Below are 21,192 nucleotides of genomic sequence, written 5' to 3' on the forward strand. Positions count from 1 at the left end.
TCGGCGACTGGCTGTCGCCTCGAGCCCAAGCTCATTATCACAACTCGCGAACAATTACAATCGGATTGAATAACTACAATTGTTTAATTACAGCTATAGTAGACTCTAGATTACAATGTTGCTAGATTATCCAAAATTCCAAAGGCTCCGGTGTTCTTTCATTTCCGACATATATTATTTAATTCGTTTAGCGATTAAATCCAGAATTTAGATACTCAATCCAGCTTTTCTTATACAAAGATATATTTTAAATGTTTTAAATAAATATTTGAATTTTAACAAATTAGATAAATTTTTTATTTTTTATATATGTTATATAAAAATGAAACTCCTTCGATGTTTAACATTCTTAATTTAATGTAAGGACAGTAAAATGCTTCATATAATTATTTAACGATGTAACGACATTACATACGTAACGATTTTTAATATTGTGTAGCTAAGTTGTTATAAACGTAACTTTAAGAAAAATGAAGAAAAAAACTGTAAACGGAAGCCTTGATTTAAATTAATTCACATTTTACATAGTGAACATTATAACCGATATAAAAAGCCATCTCGCCTTGGCTGAGAAGCAACGTGGCTCCTTACGTAGCTCGTTGTACGGTTTTATGCCGACGTTTCTCAACATTGTGTTCCTCTGTCTAGTCTGGGTACTAAACGTAAAGCGAGCCAGACCGGTACAACCGATCCTGGTATGTGTAGCGCACATGCTGCACGTGTTACATGCGCTCGCATAAGCAAGCGCGGTGAGTTGGCTGGTTCATTCGGACCGTCTACAAGTAAGATAAAATCTCCTAGAAGCCACATTAGCTCGTTCCGCTCTAGTACAAGTACGTTGCCAATAAACGTTTACAACAACACGAAATTCGAGGATACGCTAACCCTCGGTAACTATCGACTTAAGCTTCATCGGGCCTTCGTTAGGGGGTATTGTTACATCCCCGAATTACAATTAAACCGCCAGTACCATCTAGTCATTTGACGTCTAACTTTATACGATGACATTTTAAATTCCAGGTAGATGCTAGCATTTCCGTTAAGTACCTTCTTATTACGTTTAAGATTCCGCTTATACAAATAGCAAGAGCTTCTATAATTGTAGAAATGTATTCTGTATTCTTTTTTATTTGTTTCTTCTCATTACATTGTAGAAACATATAGATACATGCCCTGTATTTTTTATAAGAATGTTCTGATATCGTTAACGATTTTTTTACCGTTAACACGATTTGTGCCACAGTTGCGATGTTTAGACTCTGTTGACGATTTGGACTGAAGACATAGAAAAGTCGCTTCTTTCTTCACCAAACACAGCTATCTTACGAATCAGACATTTCGAAGGTCTCCACCGACGTTATATACTGGCGTCGATTGTCCGGACTCGAAGGAAACTTCGATGATTTCTGGAATCATTTCACCTCCGCTGCAGAGATGGATTCCTGGGAGAGAGTCGTGAAATCTTTGATAGGTTGTTTGGTTTGTAAAGAAGCAGGCCGATAGTTGACGCAACTTGGAGTAAAATTCAGATATAATCGGTTCGGTAAACTTTGTTACAGTTTAAAGTTGAACGAGTCTCGCTCGGTAGACTCAATTATCACAATGTTCTCAATAACGTCGGACATTAAGCGATCCTTCAGGTAGGAGTGGCACGTGTAGTGCACGATACAAGGTCAGAAGAAATTGTTAAAGAAAGTGTCGAGCCGAGCTGCCTTCTGGCCCCAACAAATATCACATATACCCGCGTTTGTGTTCTCCTCTCCTCTCCACTCCACTCCTCCTGTTATACACCTAATCGATTTTAAGCAAGTGATTTACTAGCGAGAGTAATGAGTGTTCCGACTGATGAACTGTCAATGACACGAAGGAGCGCTCCTCCGAGCGAGAAGTTTTCTAATGCTGAGACGATACGAACGAATACTTATATCAACTATACTGGGTCAAATGATGGGATTCTTTGTTTACGATTGAAAAGCTCGAGCAAGACTCGACTGATCGATTCGATCGCACAAAATGATACTCTTTGCTCCTCCAGCCGTGAGATGCGTATTCTTGTGTGTGTCTGAGCGTAGACTCTAACGAGACTGTTTTCGCCGATTGCTGAGAAATGCTTACGAAGCTCTTGATGAGACTGTCTTGCTAGAGTGGGATGAGCGTTCAACAAGGTTCAAGCACAAGTTCCAAACGGCACGCGTGCTTATTGGCTTTCAGCGCAAGTTCCAAAGGTACGCGTACTTATTGGCTTTCAGCGCACGCAAGAAAAATCCAATCAGCATGCTCGTTAGCATTACTCACGCACTTCCATGCGCCTCAAGAGCGTCCTTGGCGAAAAGGGGCTAAGCGATGTGCGGGCAAACACGAGGCTTCCAATCAATTAGGTAAGGGTCGCGGAAATTGCTGTGGGTGGCTCTTGATTACGCGTCGCTAATGACCCTTCAGAGGTCACTGTGTTTATGACACGCTCAGCGACTGAGAACAGCATCAATGCTGAAAAGCATCTTTACAAATACTGAAAGAAATCGTAATGAATGCTAATTTTGCAGCTCAAAAATAGCTTCTTGTCTGCGAAAGCGTGTCATAAACTTACCTACGAAAATCTTCACGTCTCCATATTTAGGATTCTGTACTCTCTTTCTAAATTGTAAGCAAATCTTCAAAGTCTGTCGAATTATCGATATATCAGATATTTATGTATATATGTAACGTGGTGAAATATTCAAAGGAAAGAAGTTAGTCCAAATATAATGGTATTGTGGTACCACGTGTTATCGTACATGGTCAAGTTTATTTGCGCGCTTAATGTCAGAATTGTTCTACAGGTGGTTGAGGCCGGTGTATGTTTAGTTGACCTACGCTATTTCTTCTTTTTCCTCTACACCTTGTTTCTGGAGAATTTGTGTCTTTCTCCCAAGATGTGCGGACTAAGGGGAGCTTTTTATTGCACTTTTTACTGCACTGCTCGTTCGATTGATCGCTCAGTGCCAAGTTGGGTCAAACAGAGCCCCGCATTTACATGATTAGGGCTCACTTAATCCTCATTTTACGTTTGTTTGTGTGTGCCACAGTTCTTTCTTGTCTTTCTTAAAATTTCGAAATGATTGATATTTTGAAAATAGGAGGTTATATTTTTTTTCTGTATTCTTCTAAAAGATAAAAAGACGGATTCAACGGTGCTAATATAATTATTTTAATAGTGTTAGTAATTCTCCAACTATCCAATCTGAGAATATTTAAATCTAAAAGTTATTAAAATTGCATATTAATTCGTGTACTTGTATTTGGATGTTAAAACTTCTTCTTAAAATATTCTCCATTTTCATAATTCTCCATTGTAGCGTGTTGAACAAAATAATATTCTTATTGTTGGCTCTGCTATATTATTCTCAACAAAATATGAGAAGAAACAAATACATATCATGGTTCTACAGGGTGTCCCGCATAACGTGGGCATCCGACTAGGTGCTGATACCACATACAAGAACAAGTCGAATATGTGAAATAAAGCTTTTAGCTTAAGGTTCCGTTTTGAAAAAAGTACAGTTTGAATATGTTCGTTTGGCAATTGGCTTAATACACGCGTATGATAAATTTTCAATTTTATTTTTCTCTGAAACAAAGCGTTGTGTGAAATAATTGTATTCCATATTTTTTTGTTATCTACGACTTAATTAAAAACTGATTGTAATAATAATTTGTTAATAAATTACTTGAAATATGTTATCATGATATATATCCTGTGGAATTGACAAAACATACCTTTATGACTTTATAAATCGATATGAGTAACAATAAATTTAAATTTGACGAATCAAAAAATTAAATATTTTAATTCTTATTTTATTATTCTAAAACAAAGTAGTCGACAAATATTTTTAACACTTCTACCTTACGTGTCACACGTTATTAAAGTATACCATTGATCTATGAATGTTTATGAAAATGTGAGTCAATTCATGTTTCGTAGAATGTCACGTATGTATATACGTTCGTTAAAAATATAAATTGGTACAAATCATTAGAAATACAATGTTCCAACTTGGTATTTTTCTTCGAAGAAGGAGAATTCTAAATGTTTTATTCACGTTTGTATTACTACATAATTATAGTTATATACTAATATATAATACGCGAGATATTGAACAGAAATAATAGAACCTTTCATTTGCAGTCACACAGCCATGTTATGTTTGTCTGACCAAATATGTATTGGTCATGTGCAGAAATTACTGACGTCAAACTAATATTTCTATGCTGTTGTGATTCATTAGGTAATTAATTGCTTAGTCGAATCAGTTTGCCAAAGCCAACCATTGGAATAAGTAATTAGTTTTGTTGATTAAGAGCAAATTTAATTCGTATATTTACTCATTTTTGCACCATGTTACTGTTTTTATTCACAATATAAAACTGTTATTCTATCGCATTGTTATTGCTACAATGTGGTTTCGTCATTTCGTTCTGTTCATATTCGTTTGAATAGCGAGAATTTTCAGAGATAAATACAGACATATAAACAATAACACAGATTACAGCAATAAAAATTGAATATCATGAGATTTATGGAAACGAAAGAAATGTTTTTCGCATGCAAAATTATATTACTATATATATGGTAACTTTTATGTTATCATAAATATGACTGTTCTAGAAATATGAACTCTGTCTTTATTTCTGTCACGACATATGTACAGTGTTTATTTGTGTATTAACTATTCCGATAAATAAAAAGATTTATTACATGATTTTATAAAATTTGTTAAAATTGATTAAGAAGTCACTTTCAAGAAGTAATATTTACATAATTGTAAATTGAACCCTATGTTTAACAATATTAGGCATTCTTAAGTATTTGTTATTGTAAATTACTATTATGCTTCGCCAAGTGTGATTGGCGATTTCTGGAACACAGCGTCCATCGATGTCTTCAATGAAAGAACTTAAGTTTAATAACCTAACTTATCGACGAAATAAATCCCTGGCCTCCGGGTAGCGTGTTAGGAAGTTTCTGCGGTAATTCTTTTAAAAACAATTAACGAGTGATCTGTTCGCGAATTATTGTATTGTATTATATATTATGTGACATCATGATATCATAAGGAATACAAGTCATTATAATTTCTTCGTACTATTTCACTGATTAAGTGTGCAAATTTGACTTTACAATGAACAAAGTCAAGCGTGACAATGACAAAATTGTATGTGGCAAAACTGGATACCTCAATGTTACACAGTGTGTCAAGAAAGTGTTTGTCATCTTATGGCTCTGGGAGGTAATTCTACACCTTCGGATTTGCGAAGATCTGTTGAAAAAGAGGATCACAAGATTGACCTCGAACATTCTATTGCACGTATTGCGTGTTTGTACGCGTATTTATCCATCGATGTATTGCAAAGAACAGTTTGTCGAGTAGGGGTTTCACACGAAGCAGTGGGAAAAATAATACGTGAAGGAGGTGTACGTCATAAGGTTCGTCGTGTGCGAAATTATGTCGTTTGACGAATATTCGATGGTTGGCCGCTAAAAAAATTAGAACGCAATCCTTGGAAATATCTTGTTCATGGATGAAAGCGATTCTTCCGGTAGCAATATTCTCGATCGTCAGACTGCCGAGATTTAGGCGTGTGAAAGTTATCACATTACGATACAGAGATTCAAGCAGGCTCAAGCAAGTTTGATTTATTCCACAGCTCGCTTTAACATGTAGATAAAATCAATTTGAAAATGGAGTAGATATCATATGTTCGCGAGTAGCCAGTTAACTACACTGACTTTATTTCGTATCGCATCTGACTTTAAAAATGAACATAAAATGTAAATAAACGGTTTTTCATACAAAAATGCATACTTGTCACGACGCATCGTGAGTAGCAGAGTAACGCATACGTTCGTATATTAGAGCATGAGCGCATTAATGAATAACGACGAATATCTCAAAACATAAACTGCCGCCTATAAGAAGAAATGCATCAGTTAACTGCCTGGAAAGTAATTGTAGCGATTCTGTTCGATTTATTAAGTAATTCTTAATGGTTTTCATAAATTATGTGTATGCAATTAATGCGTTACCATTTCATGAATTTTGCAATAACTGTAGTCAATTATATAAAATTACAAGAAATGAGATTTTGAACGTGTAAAGCAGCGCGACAACTTTATATAGAATAATACCACTCGTTACGTACGCATCTTCCATAAAGTGGCAACGCGATGCTTAGTCTAATGTGGCTGTCGGATAGGGTTGACCATGATCCATCCCAACATACTGTACTAGGTCATAAGATCATAGCAAGCCTCGCTACCTAAAAGTATGCAATTTTAGAATACGTATGTAAGAAACTGAACGTCCAATCTTCTTGGGTAGTTTTAATTGAATGTCGGAACGTAACTCTGTCAGTCAGTGAAATCGGGTTAATTTACCTTTTGGAGCAATTATGCTTTATAGCCTGACAGTTGCAGGACTGTGTTCGAGTCGCATTCGAGCGTAGTATCCAATCAATGTATTCGTCACCTCGAACGTATCTAAACGAATTTGCTCGCTCGAGTCTTATTAAATCTAATCGTTCGACAGATCGAGTCCCTCATTTATAATTTAATTAAGATTGTTCCAAGCTGCTTTCTATAGGTATATCTTTATCATATTAAAATATACTTTATAATACTTTATATACTTTAAATATAAGTAGTTTGAGAAGGTTTGCTCGTGCCTAGCATTCCGTTGCAAAAGACACTTTACGATTATTCCGTAATTGCCTTCGTCATTCGAGCTGTAGTATTTGACAGCGAATTGCAAGACCGACACGTTTCCTAAAATGTCGCGTCGGTTCTTCCAGCCCTTTTCTTCGATAACTCTCGATACAGTCGGTTCGTTCACGAAAGTTTACTCGTTACTTTACTAACCACGCGTCAGTTATGCCCTTCTTTGATTCGCGTTTATCCAATGCTAACTAAAATTCCATCCAATAACTCAAGTCCACGCTTGTGCTTTTGACCGATGTTTCGATTCTCGTAGCTGTAACATAAAAAGTAGGTGTGGAAACCATAAAATTTGACCTCCAGCGTGATTTTTTAAGTCAACATTTTTTGATTCAACATATCCCTCTCATCACAAGGAACAAAAGTCTCACAGGAACCACGGGTCGCAAACGATCCCTTCTCCCGGAAAAGTACTAAAATGTTAATAATTTTCAAATTGAGTTTGTTCACAATGCGTTTACATTCTGCATTCAGATGCAGGAAAATGGCACCTACTGTTGCACGCAGGTACCTTAAATTCACTATTATATATCCCGTATCTTCCTTTCTTTCTTTCTTTCTAAACAGCCCCAAACTCGAGTCTCTACGAGTTTCTCACTAAGATTACGTATCGATTTTGAAGGATAAAAACCGCATTCGATCGGACGTTGTAACTGTTTAACGAACGCAATCTGTTTGATCGAACTGTAGATTTCTTCTCTCAAAGCAAAATATTCAACGCCATCAAATTTCACAAGCAACGAAGCCGCGCGTTAGGAGCAGGTCTGTATCCTATCCAAACTTTTCGTTCAATAACTGGCTGAAATTGTCGGCGACTTTGTCAACATTCACAAAATAAATGCAGCGACGCCTCTGCCGTTGCATAATTTCACGTAATTCGATTAGGAGACACGAGCTCAAAAATCGTAAATATGTTGCACTTTTTATCGATGTAGGCAAAAAAAATAGGAACAGTAATACAATTTCTAACGATACCTGTCCATAACGTTTATGGTGGATCGTCCTTAGTCAAATCTTTCATCCATCGCATCTGGATTTCTGTAAGTTCAAATCCTGGCATTTTGTCGATCGAGAATGCTACAACTTGGGAAACTGCTTTCATTCATAAATAACACACGCTCGAAAAAGTGTGAGTTGCGCTGCAAGTTACGTAGCGTTCAATGGTGAAAACTTTATCGAGTAACACAGTCATTTGGTTGGAGTGCTTGAACGCGGCGAATTTTGTAAAGTCGTAAGCTTTTCTCTCGAGTTACTTGTCACACCGTCATGTGATTGATTCTCACTCGACCAGTTTATGCAAGCCCAGTAATGGATAAGCACGAGCAAGAGCGATAATTAATCTGTTCTTCTCCTTTCCGCCTGTTAATGCAGGGTAGATCTGCATTCAGATGTCGTAGTATTAATTCTTGATCACCAAGCGGTTAACATAATCTTCTGCACGCAGAGATTTGCGAATATTCCTGTAATCTCTATTTCTCGTTGTTCCATAAATAGTAAGCTACCTTCTCGTTAAATGCGAACGTAATTGTAAACTGTAAAACTGCGAATGAAGCTAGTGCGAGAATTATTAACACTTTGACTTCTTTCCAGGAGCAGAGACCATGCGCTACCGGTGATTCTTTTGAGAATTTTGTTCCTCGTGACAAGTAGAATACGTTGCAATAAAAAATTTGAGCTTGAAAATCATGTTCGAGGTAAACTTTACACGTTTCTTTTACAAATCTCCTGTATCGTCGTACACAGTGTTCAAAAATTATATATCATGACTACCGTATCTGAATTTTAAAGTTCATCTTGAACTTGAATGTTATTGTCAAATTTTTTGCCGGCATCGTACTCTACTCGTAACAAGAACCAAACTTGTCAAAGGAACTACGGCTTGCAACTCAACTATTCTTTTAGAAAGTAATGTCAAGGTTTCATTGGCTCTTACACTGACATTATTTACAATTATAGCAATCCACGATATGCTTACATATCGCGGTCAAATAGAAAGTAAATAACGTGACATTAACATTATTAACAAGAAATTATTCTTAATACGCGAGACAGTAAATTCTGAATAGAATGAAAGCAATCAACTTCGTGGTTTCGAGTCGCACAATGTAAATAGAGGTCACAGGGTCGGAAAACTTCAGTTTAATGTCTGCTGCGAAAAAGTAGGCTCCAAAATCTAGGAAACGTTGAACTATTACGAAAAGCTAAGAAAAGTTGAACAACGAAAGTCATCGAAGAGAACGCGAGTTGATTTGGTTCCCTGGGCCATCCGAGTTTGGGGATTGCTGAACTCTCGGTCGAGTCAAGCACGATTCGATCGTCGTAAGAATTGCTTTAGTCTTTGCGTGGAATAGACAGAATCGCTCGAACTACATACGTCAGGAGCTCGTTAATGTGTTCGTAGCTGTCACGAAACCTCATCAGACACGGCCACAGCTACACGACTACAGCTATCTTTATCGGATCCAGTTCCAGGTCGGACAGGGTCCCTCTGCAAGTCCCAAATATCGTACAGCAGGCAGACTTCGGAGCGGTTACTCTTGCGTCTGGCAACATCCGCCAGAGCCGATGACGTCGACCCATACAGATATACCCATGGAGGAAGCATATCGTTTGCGGTCGACAATCCTTATGGATCGTCTAACCAACATTTGGCCACAGGTCGCTGCTCCCACGAGACCGACGTTAAGCAGTCGGGAATCGGATCCCGATTCTGGTCCCCGTGGAACCAATCAAAGTCATTGGTGGGACTAGTGACACCACGAGTCGAGATCCGTGCAATCTCTGTCACTGGCAATAACTTTCTCGCGGTCGCATAAACAGGTCTCGACACTCGCTAGGGAGAGCCGTCCGAGAATCGAATCCTGAAAAATCAACATGGAAAGCAAGAAGAGTTTCGATCTGCGAGATAGACAGAGATGAACAGAATGCCTCTGTTTAAGAAATGCATAATATCAGATACTACGTATATCATGTCTATGTATATCTATACACTCTTCCTGCGTTCCATGTTGATTTTTCAAGACTCAATTTTCAAACGATTGCTTCTCTGTTTTCGGTATAAGAGTGTCCAGATCTGTTTATACGACCGTGGACTCGCGTAAGCAGGGATTAGCCACGGTATTAACCGTAGCCTTTACTCCGTAGTTTGCTTCCGTGAGATGAACACAGCCAAAGGAACTGGCGCAAGCGAGACACAGCCGCAAAAATGCGGACTGTGCTTCGGCAGTCCCTCCAACCCCTGCGGAAATCTCGATGAATTATGGGAAAGAGTTGAAGAACAAAGGTATGCGATCCCTCAAGAAGTATGCACAAATTTGATTAAAAGTATGCCAAAACGAACTGCAGCCGTTTTAAGTACAAACAAGTTACGTACGAAATATTGGTATTTATATTAATACTATTCATTCCTTACTATTACGATAATATTATAATAAAATATTAATATTTATATCGCCTCTTTTTCGCGAGGTACCAAACGCGCCAAAGCATATCTTTCTAAATAGCGAACCAAAATTATCATTTTCTACAAAAAGCATTACACTGGTCAATTTTTCTCCTTATTATATGTGTATATGTTATACAGGGTGGTTGGTAACTGGTGGTACAAGCGGAAAGGGGGTGATTCTACGCGAAAAAAGAAGTCAAAAATATAGAATAACAATTTTTTTTAATTTTTTTTTATTTTTTCCATCGAAACAACGATCTACAGTGAGATCCGTTATAACGTAACGCACGCGTACCGAGCGAAAATTCAAAGTCGATTTTCTCGAAAACAAAGCCTCAAACGAAAAATTTTTATTCTATATTTTCGACTTCTTTTTTCGCGTAGAATCACCCCCTTTCCGCTTGTACCACCAGTCACCAACCACCCTGTATATATACAAGTACATATAAACATATAAGTGTGTATATACGTACATACATTTTTTATTATTCGCATTACACACTTCTGGTCGTTTGCATTTATTCCCAAACATTTCTGAACTTTTCGTACGCAAGTCATGCATCCTAATGATTTCATTATATAATAGACCACTCGCCACAGATATAACGTCATGACGATAAAAGTATATAATCTCATTTAAGAAAACATTCGTGATTTTGTAATGCCGGAAAATATAATTTCGAGATAAATTTCCCGCTTGTCATCGTATTTTTCTAATTAAATAATGTTTTCTTCTGACACTTTTCCGAATAACAATAAGTGAAATATTTGAGGTGTTCAAGGTGCTAGGTGGATCACCGCGTATATGATTGAATATTCACTAAAATTATACTTGCTCCTTCTCGATGGAGATATTAATATCGTTTCACCGTGAGAATAATTAGCTTTTAATGCTTCTTTGATGGGACAGAAATCTGTTGATCGCAAGAACTTTAATTACGATAGTTACGTTACGATGGTAGTATCATTGGTTTGAACAGTTTAATCAAAAATTAATTTTAGTTCTCGGACAACTTGATATTAAGAGAAGTTTAATGTTTGAATTTCATTGAAAATTAAACATCGAATTCGAGATGTCGGTACCAAGAGCTAATCAGCTAAGTATTTAATCGTGGCAAGCATATTTAATAATGTTGGCACTTTTAGAGAAATTGATTGGTCCTTGTTCCCTATCGAAAGTTCACGCGTTAACGTACATTCAAGCACAAATCATCGATGTATGATTATAGATAATAAGTTTAACGGCTGATTCGCAGCCCATTTGTGAAGGATAAAACGTTGCTACAGCAAAATATTGCATCGTATTAACGTTCTCGTTACGAGTAAAGATAAAAGCAGGTCTTGATATTGGTGTGTCCACCTTCGCCACCTATCCGTTGTTAAACCGGCGTATATTAGTGTGCTCGTTACGTACGTTTTAAGCGGCTTTATTAAAATTACGATTCTGTGTTACTAACAAGTTAACATTTTTTACGTCACTATTGTCCTATCGCAACCGGAAGCGTATAACAGCCTTAGGACTTTCATTTATATCGTAACAGCATAGTCGAAACCTGCATTAATGCTTTTAAGAAAAAATAATCATCAGCTGCGACGAGAACGAAGGATGTTATAAAATGACTATTTTCGGCATCGCTTGGAGTTGAAAAATTCACACAACACCTATAAGCGTGTCTTCCAAAAAACAAAAAGTATCATTACCACCTTCCCGAAAAACGATAAAAAACTTGCTAAAAATAAATCTAAATACGTGAATACCATCATTTGTTACGAAATTCGGTTCTAAAATCGAGTGACTAGAAAATGGACGATTTTTTCGATTGTTCTTTGTTTCGTCATTACGAGATTCTAAAAACATAGTAGCTATTTTGCGTTTTTCGTATATCGCATGTATTTTGCTTAAGTGCATATTTCTTGCATAAATACATAGATTCTGAATATGTATATATTTAGTTGACAATTTATTAAGTGAGGATAAGCGAGAAAGATTAAGTAATCTGTTATTTTACAGTAAAACTCCATTTATCCGACACTGCCGTGTTGGATAACTGGATCAGTCGGATAATAGGAGTCTACTAGTTCTCCCATCCTTCCTTGTTTATCATTCCCATAATCGGAGTTAATTTTCATATAACTGGACTTAACTAAGCTGAAATTTGTAAATGCTAAGGTAAAATCCTTACAGCCTGAATTCGGATAATAAGAGCTCAGGAACGTATCTGATAAATGTCATCAATTCGGATAAATAAAATTCTACTCTGGTACAATTATCTATCGGTAATTTCATCGAGCAACATCGCTCCTACTTTCCGTGCCGCTTCAATTACTTCATCTTTGTTTTGTACCGTGTTCTCCTGGTTAGCGAATTGTCTTACAGTTCGGTATTATACCGCAAGAGATTTGAATAATTCAGTTACACGAGCCATTCGATAGTGTTAATAGTGAAACACTCACGACTGAGAATTTAAATATTGAGAAGATGCCCAAGTCAGAAGATTGCAAACGTGTAACGGTGTCTAACTGAATTACTGCACTGGCAAATAATTGTATTACTGCGCAGGCAGAAGACGCTTATTGCAAAATGTGTGACAAGCAGATTGCACGCGATAGAAAATTGCAAATGAAACAACACCGTGATACAGGTGTGCGCAGGAAAAAATGTTACACAGCGTGATAAACGTACTGCTATTACTTTAAACAACGATCCAAAATATGAGGCGAGTTCGTCGAGAAGAAAAAATAATTTTGCCTTGGAAACGTCTCAATAGTAAAGCGTTCGGAAAAATATTGGTCACAATTATATCTGAATGTTTGCGGATGAAATGAAACCGGTCGGTCTATCGCAAATTCGATTGTAGGGGAGCTTTGTAAAAATGAGAAAATGCAGTCTCGTTTGTTGGCCTGAATATAATTATCCGAAACGAATTATGCAAGTACTGCACGTTCTTTAAATTCGTTTTCCAATTTCCGAAAAAAGATGTTACTACCTGTTACGGATACCGCAAAACATGTGTTAAAAGTTGAAATATGTTGGTAGAATAGCAGAGGAGGCCCGACTACAATCACCGGCAGCGCATAAGTCGATATTAAGCACGAAAAAGGTTTTTTAAAACTTCCTTTACGCGCAAAAAGCTATAATCGATAATTGAAAAAAAACTACTGCAACGTACTATAGTTTAAATTGCAACACAAATTTCGTTGCATATATTTTGCATACATTTTGCATGTATTTTGCATATTTCGATATATTACATCCGTATAAAGGTCCGCTGTCTACTGATGAGTTTGTTTGTATCAATCATGGACGACTGAATAGACATAATATGCATTATTGGCATACTGAAAATCCGAAATAGCTTCGTCAAGCCGTACATCAGCGCCCACAAAGCGTAAATATACGATATGGTACCTTTGGTGATCGTATTATTCGACCATTTTTTATCGATGTCACTTCGAGTGATGAACAATGTGTAAGTTTTTTCAGCTATCAGCGAGTCGATCTATTAGAGAACATTTCCACACCATGAAGATATCGAACGTAGTTTCAACATGACGGATATTCGGCTCCAAATGTATCAGTAGATCGTCAAACCCGATAATTCCTGCAACGTCGGATCGGTCGTAGCGCAGATATTCAACAGCCTGTTCCGACTTTACCAGATCTTACGCGTTTCTTTCTTTGGAAACGCTGGAAATACGAAGGAACGTATTAAAACTGCACGTGCTAATACCAGTGAGAAAGTTACAAGAAAAGTCAGAAAATCGTTTAATTCGAGCACATGCTAAAGTAAATTTTCCTCCGTTAATCTTTTCATCATAGTTATTTCAGTATTTCCAGCAATTGTCCTACTTTTGTGAATTTTTCGTACTTAAGATCACGTGAAAGTCACTTTAGGTCGTTGAAGGTTGGAAAATATGTAGTTGCATGTAAAAAATCTGTCACGAGACAAACTTTTGCATATAACATTTGCTTCTTTCAGTCAGATATTGTTTTCCACTGATATTTAAGATGCTCAAGTTAAGCAGGACACCCTACATATTAATGAAACAAAATTTGTAATAATAAAATTCAGAATTGTAGCACCATTTTGGATTAATTCAAGCTAAGTACGCACACGCTTGAATCAGAGAAACTGAAGGTCCGACTTATATCAATTGCTAGAATTAAAAGTGCAATAAATTCTTAGTATACACAGATTATTTATGTCATGAATTCTATGAAACAGTTCCACGTATTTTCTAATAATAGAATTCTTCAAACTCTATCAACGAGCAGATGATTTATTAATTGCATTTTTTAACATCGTTTGTATTTATTGACAAAAATATATAGCTCTAACTATTATTATCTGTTACTTTGAAGCTTTGGTCGTACCTATTACATCAGCTCTGGTAATTAATGATATTGTGGTTAAATAGAAAAGCTTTTATTCTAGCATAAACAAAAGTATCATACAAAGTAAGAAAGGTATTGCACTGCAAGCATAAAAGTATTGAATTTATCAAATGCACTGCATAAAAGGTAAGGAAAAGCGGAATAAATGTACTATTTCTCCTTTTCTATGTATGTCTTTCCTTGTCCAACTGGATCGACTAATCGTATGGAAAATACAAAGTGCCGTTTAAAACATTCAATAGTCGCCTTAATAATCATTTCAAAAAATATAAGGTATTGAAAAGTCGTAAGGTACTCGTTCTCCTTAAATATTTTATGATAAATTTCACTTGAAACATTTTTGAATAAAATCAATAGATAACGGGTTATTTCAGGTAATAGCTTATACTGACTCGGTCTGTATTTCTACCGATAATCTTAAAAGATAATATTTAAATATATTAATTTAAAAATATTGTTACGTGGCTATTGTCTAATGCGCGTGTAGACGCGAAAGGCAGAAACCGTCTGCGGCACAGGAAATTGTATTTCCAAACTACTAAGGATCGCTATTGGAATTTATCAAAATATCGGGCGTCATTAATCTAAATTCAGAGAAATTCTATGCTCTGGGATTTTTATGTAACCGGTATCTATGGACCGGCACGGGTATTACCGCGGATTTCGTCAATGGTGCAACCTTCCCCTATAAATCTCCGAACCATCCACTCGTGCCAGAATGAATCTAGACTATATTCAAACGAAGTTCAGTGGAAGAGAGCAGCTGAATATATCAGCACATACCGCGCGCTGATACGCACACATGTAACTATGTGCTCCAAGTGTGAGCTAGAACATCAAGCATTTCGCTGGAAATGAATTTAACGAACTCAATGAAAATTAAGTGGTCGCCTAAAAAGATAAACGAGCGGAAACTTTTGCAGACATTAAACAGTAAAGCGACCAATCTGCACGTACAACATTTACACTGCAATATGTCATAAACGAACATCACAGAAAGTCTACATAATTTCGTCTATTGCATAACTGATTACAAACTTTGTTATCGCACAGATGTATACTTTTTGATTTATTCAAAATTATTTCTTCGTAGGATAGAATATGATGCAGAGTGCTACTAACAGTCTCGGATAAATATTTACCAAATAATATTGGACGTTATTCGATAAATTTTCATTGAAATAATTGTTCAAATAAAGGGGCATTTGTTATTGGAGAATTCAAATAAAAAATAGATTATTTATTACTTAGACAAGTCTAAATACATTACTTAAAATGATGAAATTAATTTTATTTTTCATTCATCATTTATCGGTAGTTGGACAAATGTATTTTTACCCAAACATATCGGTTTAATCACAAAACATTACTGTGAATTACAATTTATAATTTTGTGCGTCAAAATCAAATAGGCTTTCGGGCAACTTGCTAGATAAACGAATAGATAAGGCAAAACTAAAAGTTATTTGTTCATACGTTGTCATTTGTTTTCCAATCAAATCCAAATAAAAAATAAAATTTCGCTTGCAAATAAGAAATAGAAAATAAATAATTTTTGATATCGTTTAAATGACTTTTATTTAAATACGAAATTTAATTCCCATTCACAAACAAAATATTATTTTAACTTGTTTTTTATTATCTAAGAAGTACGGAAAATTTTCCCCAATACTGTTTACAAATATGCGATATATTTATAATTTCAAAAATATTAATGAAACGACTTTATATAATGCAAAAGGTTCAATTTTTACTCACCACTGATACTAGCTAGCGTTGGCACCTTGAATGGCTCCAATTTATGGTTTCATCGTTAATCTGAAAAACGACAGTGTTAGTAACGATGCAATAAATGTAATTGATTTAAAAATCAAGTGATTTAGCAATAAATATTTAGTATTACATTTCGTACAACTGCATTTTAAATATTTTAAACTAGATAATCCCTATCAAATAAAATATCTCACAGTCAGAAATCCGTTGAAACGTGGCAGTGGTAAGCGTATAAATAAAAAAGCTAATCTCACATAGGCCAATTTGGACCTAAACGAATGTAAACTATATCGTAATAAGATTATAATGCATTAAAAGTAAAAGATTCTCAAAATATTGTAACGAGTTGACGCTTTCTTCCAAGTTAGCAGATTAATATTTCGAAACATATTTTAAATAGACGTGTTTGTTGATACAAAGAAATTGGACGATACTATACGTTTAATAGCTTTGTCTTTTTCAGGAATGAATTAAGTCTAGCGGTTTCCCGAAAAACGTACGTTGCGTATTTTTATCTATTCTACAACTAATTATGTACATTAATTTCCAAAACTACGACTTGATCTTTTATAATGAATGTGTGTGCATTTTTATTGACAAGTTTACGATATTGTATTAAAAAAGGCTTTGTACAAATACTTTTGTGTATAACTGAAAAAATAAAACCGTGGGTACCATTAGGTTACGTGCAGAGGTCATGTGACTCAATTTTTAAATAATTATATACTAATAATTAGAATCACATGTCATATTAATATGCTAAGAAATAATTCTCTGTCTCCTGATTAATATCACGTTATTTACTTTCTATCTGACTGCGAAATATAAACATATTATAAATAACATCGGTGCAAGAGCCAATGGAACTTTAACGTCGTTTCTTTTTCAATTTTTACACCGTGACGAGTACAATACAGTTGAATTTCATGGTGATGGTGAATTTTGGTGCTACTTCTTTTAATAAATCTTCACCGTCCCGGAGCTATAGAATCGCGCTGTGGTGATCCTGACACTTACTTTCGTACACTCTGTACATTGTACATACGAGTCATGTTACTTCTACATAGAATGCTAATTTAACCTTAGAGAGGTAGAATTATGTATTTCGGTCAGGTAGAATTACTTGTGCACCACATTATTGCTTCTTGTGGCAATATCGCCGTATTGTTCCTATGAAATTGTCTAATTTATATCTTCCTGTCGTGCGATATTGCTCAGAGAACATGGCAATGAACAGCACTGTATTGTAGACAGTAAGAGACCTACATAAAGTTTGTACGTATTTTACAGCAAATAAATATCTTGTAGAAGTAAATTGATCTTTTCCTTCGTGTTCAGACTACCTCTTCGCCACTTACCTGCGCCAACTTCTTTTTATGAAATGTACAATCGGACATGATCAATTTTATAACGAAGCTAATTTACTCGAAGATGTAAACTATAATTACTAATATTGTATGTATTGTATCAGCATCTTATTAAAAAATTATTCGAATAAAAATGTTTACTTAAGGAAAGCTTAACTATTATTATTATTTTAACATAACGGAATTAATCCGCTTCATTCTGAATTTCACTATAAAAATATCATAAACACGGGACCTTGAATTTTGCACCCTATTACTATAAATCCAAGGATTGACAATGAGAGGAGAAGAGAAAGATATATATAGGGTATTCATTGTTACCATAACCATCATCATTAACTGACGGTCGACACGCCGCTACTGTTAAGTTGACTCTGTCAATTCCCCCAACAGATCTTCTGTATGTGTATTACTGTACGTGTTAAGTATGTTTAATGTGTAACGTTCGAATGTTTGAAGATGTATACCATATGGATGTTTAAGGATGTCTGATGTTTGAGGGTTGAATAATGTCAACACTTGGTAAACTGGAGAGAGGAGTCTAATGTTTTGAACGTTGTAGAACGTGTGTATTTTACCCGGAAAGTTCAAGTATTTTTTTAGTATGCTCGGAATACATATTGATCGATTGCTTTCAAAAAATTGATATTCTAATGCATGGTACTCTGGTATCGCGATTACTATATGCCCTTTGCGCACCTCTTCGCGCTAAAAGTGTAGCATTACCTGCATTGACGCGAAATGTCCGCTTTTTCAGAAGAATCATGGTATTCCTTCAGGTTAAAAATCTTGGCAACTGGTACGTGTTGCTACATTACCCTTCGGAAATATCGAGTTTCTAAAACATCCCTATAAGTAGGGAGGAAGTTCTAAGGAAATAATACTTTAAAAGATTTAAACTCAAAAATAACCTTCCTTCACAATCGCGCTACAAGCTTCACCGACCGAGACACCGCGTCATTATTTTATGCTTTCCAGACGGAACAAATCATTTCCAAACTATTAACAAACGAATTTCACCACTAGATGTATAGATATCACCGATCGGGAAATTATATTATAAACTGTCTGTCTTGAATTAAGTCGTTGTTAACGAACGTAAAAAACAAAAGCTATTTAAAAAAAGAATCACGACATGAAACCAAGTCGTCTATCATACAATCCGAAAAACGTTTCCCACAACGTTACAACATCCATAACAAGTCTTTCTTCCCTTATTTTTGGTCACGTGATTTTGGAACTGAATTTCGGGTCAAATGACACGTCACGATGTGAGCTCAATCAGTACAAACTTTCGAATGAAACTGGAAATTGGTTTCCCAGATAAAGGAGAATAAAGATACAACATAATTTCTCTTTTATGTGCGATATTTAAATGAAAATACGCATATAGAGAAATATCTTGAACCCTATGTTTGGAATAGCGAGAACAATCGATTTAGTGAGGTCCTTCGTCTTCGCTAAGACTCTAATTGAGGATGAAGGGTTTTTCGATGTAAAATTTCTTACGTAGGAACTTGCTGAAAAATCACAGAATATAAAATTGTTTGAAGGTCGTAATTTCTATCGGACACACGAAAGTAATCTATCTAATGGATCGGAGAAAAACAAAGCTAAGCGACATACCAAGCGACATGCCCTTCCCCTCTTCGATGAGTCGCTTATTTGGTGGCAAATTTCTTCTTCAGCAATATGAATCTTTCGGGTGTTGTTGTTACAACCGAGTAAAATTGGTCTGCCTGCTTTTACCAAATCTGCTTAAAATGATTTTGGAAGCAGAACACGAATGAAAGGAAACGAATCTTGAAATTTGGCTATCTACTGAGAGTGACATGTGCTTCTGAAAATATACCTAATAAGACTTTAAGAGTGCCATGAGACTGAATACTGTTTCACGGCTATCAAATCATTATCTTCCAAACTACTAGATAAAAACATACGTACAATTATGATATAGCGAAGACAGCTTCTTTTACCGTACTCTTTCACCTCAGCAATGAACACGAAAACTTATTTTTCATACTCATAGAAATACTTTAATGCTTAAACTTGTAATATTAAAATATTTCTAATACTGTACTCGAAGTCTTACACATTACAGACGTCCAATTGAAAGGCTCAACATGAGCGAGAACAGAGTGCTGTTCGGCCCAGAAATTTTTAAACTTTTCAACATTATCTTTTACCCTTGACCACGAATTGTCTGTTTATGGATATGTTCAGTTGTCGTATCGATAACTGATATTACTGCATTACCCCACCGAGGTTTAATCCTGTCTGTCGATATATATATAAATGAAACACTGGTATACTCTTTTAATCTGTGCCATAGTTTATAGAATTGCAGAAAGAAACGTTTTTTACGCATTCATGATTTTGTAGGTTTTGGCTCTGTCAAATAGGTCTCCTCCCCAAACAATTCACAATAATGTTTCCATTTCCATGTTCTTTCCTTAAATGAAAATCATCAATTCTTAAGGTGTCTAAAAAATAACAGAAAAAGAATGTTACAAAAATGTTCAATAATATTAAAAATACGTAGATTTCCGGGGTTGAGAATAAAATCATTCGTATTCAGCAGGAAATAGAATCAATATATCCAAAGTAAATGAAATATTTGAATCCTCAAAAATAGCAAAAACTTTCGTACGTGTCGCAAATGTCGTTTAGGACGATCAACTATTCTAAATAAATGACGATTACATTTTTATGAAGCTATCATAGATATATCACGATGAGACAATACCATACGAATCACGTCTAGTTGTATAAATTCGAACTACTATTTTCTTCGCTTAGCATCCTGTTACCTTAGTGACTATACAAAGTTGTCTTGAAATTCATTTCAGTTGAGAGAAGATAAATAGATTGAATAGTAACACTTCCGTAACGATAAATGAAAATACCTGTATAAACTTCAATTTTCAGCAGTGCATAACTCATCAGGGAACTGAAAGTTAGTCTTCTCGTCTAAAGTGAGATTTAGGTACACTCCCTACTCTGCCACCTGAAGTCTACGACACTTTCTCACAGGCGGTCGTCCCATCTACCTGTTCCCATAAATACAATTTTCAATATGACCTTTTCTATCCTGATATCTAAAGCACGATTATATAAACAGGTCGCGACGCTCACTATGGAAAACTGTCTGAAGGTTGGATCCTAAAAAATCAACATAAAAGATAACAAAATTCTCTAAATAGACAAATAGCATTACTGATGTCTTCCAGTAGGTCCCGGACGAAATACTTTTTTCCTTCCTTCTTACAGCCCTCTCCAACCTCCTAATTGTAAGTTACAGTCCTACAGATTAAATAGAAAAAGTAACACACTCTGTGTCGTCAACTTGTAATTGAAATATATGTAGAAAAGAAATGTATATATATGTAGAAAACCAGAAATGTAAATAAATTTAGAGAATTAATTTGTTTTTAAGCCGCAAACTGATCAAGAAAAT

The 21,192-nt window shown here is 35.6% G+C and overlaps 1 long non-coding RNA gene across 1 annotated transcript in view; it reads right to left on the bottom strand.

Moving 5' to 3' along the window:
* Nucleotides 1-16,289: 16,289 nt before the first annotated feature.
* LOC112213281 overlaps nt 16,290-21,192 on the bottom strand; it is a 136,500-nt gene continuing 131,597 nt past the window's right edge. The window contains exon 3 of the long non-coding RNA XR_004462176.1: nt 16,290-16,413. This is a non-coding gene — a long non-coding RNA (uncharacterized LOC112213281). The remainder of the gene's footprint in view (nt 16,414-21,192) is intronic.

This window comes from Bombus impatiens, unplaced genomic scaffold, assembly GCF_000188095.3.
Source record: "Bombus impatiens unplaced genomic scaffold, BIMP_2.2 scf_0577, whole genome shotgun sequence".
Lineage (NCBI taxonomy): Eukaryota > Metazoa > Arthropoda > Insecta > Hymenoptera > Apidae > Bombus > Bombus impatiens.